Genomic DNA, 3,576 nt, shown 5'->3' on the forward strand with positions numbered 1-3,576 from the left:
CAAAAAAAAAAAAAAAAAAAAAAGAATTCTCTTCTTCCTGTTATTGGTAGTTCTGAATGTCAGATTTTTTTTTTTCCCCATGGGGTCAAAAGGTACCTAAGTATATGATGGCGAGTGGAAAAATAGGGGACAGAAATCAGGTCTTGGCAGTTTTTCCATTTTCGTTTGTGTGTGGATTTTTAATATAAAAGCGGGGCGGTAAAGCATTAATGCAAGTCAGAATGTTTCAGTGAACAAGTTTCAGCGGTGCGACTTTATAACAATTATAAATAAACCTGTTAAATTAAAAACAAATAAGAACGAATAAACCACGTTCACAGAAGGCAAACTGGGCTCCTGCCTAGCTCAGGAGAGGCTCTCAGAAGCTGTCAAGGAGCCCCTCAGGAACAAGCCATGGTTACTTGGGAAGACTGCATGGAAAGAGGTGGCCGGAGGCTATGCTGGCGTCTCCTGAGAAGGAGCACAGGGTCCGCCTCTTCAAGCAACTGCCATCTTTATCTTGGAGACACCCTTCGTGCTGCTGGGGCTGGAGTCTCTGCCCACAGGGTGAAGTGAGAGGGAAAGGTGGAGGCAATCGTAAGAACAGTAGCCTTTGGATGGGCCCTGCACGGGGTCATCGTGGCGTTTAATTCTCACGCCAATGGACAGTTAAGATGTAACTGCCCAGAGACAGGCTGGCTCCCGAGAGCGAAGAGTCACTGAGCGCAGACCGCGGGCCCAGCCGTGCTTTGCGTCTGTTACCTTGGCCCGTCCTCCTGACAGTCCCGTCCGCAGACATCATCCTCAGCGGCACTTCGCCTCAGGGTAAAAACGTAGGTCAGAGGGGCCGGAGAGGCAGGCAGCCATGGCCCCATCATGGGAGGCCGGCACTGGGAGGAGACAGCAAGAACGGGAAAAGATACAGGGAGAGCCCCACCTGGGGAAGCTTTTGTCATGCTCCCGGCAGGAGGTGACGAACAGGAATTCAGGTCGTGGCTCTGTACACAGTCGGCACTCAATAAATGCTTGGTGTCTAGTGGTAGGAGATGGGAAGGATTTGAGGGCTGCTGAGATGGCGGTGGCCTTCCCTGAGATGGGGTTGCCTGAGAAGCGGCAGGACTGGGGCTGGGAATATAAGACTCATTCTGGACATGTTGGGTTCCAAAGGTTCATCTCTTGTCCCCCTGGGATCACGATGTGGGAAACAATTGTCAGAGCTGGGCCAACCTCTAGAGGTCTCCTCAAGCCCCTGCTTTCATCGCTGGGCACGCTGAATCCCGGGAAGAGAAGGAACCCCTGGCTGAGAGCCATTCAGGTGCAGACGCCTACTCCTCTGCCCCGACCACCTGCAGACAAATCCCAAATAAGAGCAAGTGACCTTTCAAGGTTTCCGGTGTTTCCCTTCTTTGTTCCTTAGGCATTGTGCTGGACACAACATCTGGAGACACCTGTTTTTCGATGCCGATTCTTCTGACCCTGCATCTCGAGGAGACAGAATCCTCAGGGGAGCCTTGACAATGGTCCACCAAATGGCTGCATCATCGACTCTCCCTACGTGCTTTGGAAATAATAGGCGTCCTTGGGAAAAGCGTTTTTTTGTGGTCACGTAAGTTAGGAAATTCTGGACTCCACATCCTAAACAGGGCTCTGTGCTGCGGGACTTCTCACGGCCTTGAGCAGAGCTGAGACAGTCTCCAGGAGGGGTTTTCTCTGTGTGCAGGGCTTCCCAAGGCTGTTGAACCGATGAATATCTTGTCTGTAGAGAATCCATCTCTGTCTCTCAGACCTGGTGCTCTGGAGTCGTGTTTTGGGAAATAATTGTCAGACCTGGGCTGGCCTCTGGGGGTCTTGCCCAAGCCCCTCATTTCATTTTGGGAGGGAGAAGGGAATTTCCTGGCAGAGTCGGAGTCAGTTCCTGCTGCCCCAGCCTCTTGCTTAAGGACTCATGAGCTTCAAATTCCTGGGCCCTCAGAGGGATCGATTTTTCTTTCCAATGGACTCTTCTGGAAAGGGTTTGGGAGGGTGCCTGGAGAGGTTGGGCTTTGCCCCCATCTGTGTCCAGACCCCTGATATGGATCTGTAAGAGCATCCCTTTTCCCACCCTCAGCCTCAGAGAGAGTCGTGTCTGAGGACCGAGTTGGACACTGGGTGAAAAGCAACTACGGTCCCAACATTGCCTGACGGAGCCCTCTGCAGGCTGCTGAGAGGGCAGTAATGCCTGTCTGGGAGGCGACCACTGCAACAGGACTCTGTGGGCACAATGGCGAGGCCCAGTTCTGTCCTCTCTGAGCCTCTTTTGTGGCCCTGCACCCAGAAGGCCCCTCCTTGATTCACTGGGAGCACACCACGGAACCAGTGGGTGCCATGGGCTCCGACAGCCAGAACGGCCATGTTGCTGGTCCAGGAGGACTGCACTCCTGAGAAGCAGCTCGGGCTGGCGGAGCGAGGCCAGCATGTCAGGAAACCCTGTTCCTGTCAGTTTGGCCATGTGACTCTCCTGCAGGGGCCTCCACCTCACATGCACAAAACGGATCCTTCTTGCAGACTTTTATGCAGAGCCGACTCGGCACCCGGCCTGGTGCGGGAACCTGTGGTGGCAGAGGGTGGCGTATTGCTTTGGGGGCCCAGAAGGCAAGGCCTGAGGCTTGGGAGCAGGGTGTTGAACTGGGAGCTGACCCCAGAAAGCGGGGGTGCGGGGTGGGGAAAGTAGACAGGGGAATGGTGGAAAAGCTAAACCAGGGGTAACCTAGGTGGCTGCCCAGGGCCACAGTGCCGGATACCATCGGGGCCTCCTGGGATAGGACAGAGTTGTCCACCTGAAGAACAGGAGAGTTCACCCCCCTGGTTCCCATCCCACATTTGCCCCAAGGGCGTAATCCCCACGCTCCTGGCTGTGTAGGCTTGGCCTGGGCAGACTCCCAGGTACCCAGAGACAAGTTTGACACCGGCGTGACACCGAAGTTTCCAGGGCTGGCGAGTGTGAGGTCACTTATAACCCTTGCCACCGAGATGTGGCTGAGTCAGAGGTGGGCCCAGGGGTGTCTCGAGGGAAGCGGGGTGCCTGTCACAAGCCATGCCTCTGTCTCCAGGGCGTGGTGAGGCTGGAGGGCCTTGGGCTAGAAGACAGGATGCCACGGGGCAAGCCGACCATCCTGTCCCAGGGAGTTCTCCACACAACTTCTTCTATGGTCCCTTCATGATCTTCTCATAACTGTTGTGAAAACATAGTGACTCAGAACAGACAGCTGAAAAGGGGCCACTTTTGAAAAATGTGACCAGAGGGGCCAAGCTCCTTCTACCCCCTCACCCGGACAGAAAGCCCACAGTAGCTCTAAAACATTCTTAGAACAGGCTGAACAATGGTTTAATCATTACCCTCAGATTCAGGAAGTCTTATCTGGCTTCTTGAAAAACTTAAGTTAGACAATCAGGCTGGATGTTTCCCCCACAGAAACTGACTTAGGGCTGGGCTCGGTGGCTCAGCCTGTAATCCCGCGCCTTGGGAGGCTGAGGTGAGTGGATTGCCTAAGCCCGCAGGTTCGAGACCCACCTGGGCAACTTGGTGAGACCTCATCTCTACAGTAAATCAAAAAAACT

This window comes from Carlito syrichta, unplaced genomic scaffold (genome assembly GCF_000164805.1).
Source record: "Carlito syrichta isolate Samal-C Ts95f unplaced genomic scaffold, Tarsius_syrichta-2.0.1 Scaffold311743, whole genome shotgun sequence".
NCBI lineage: Eukaryota > Metazoa > Chordata > Mammalia > Primates > Tarsiidae > Carlito > Carlito syrichta.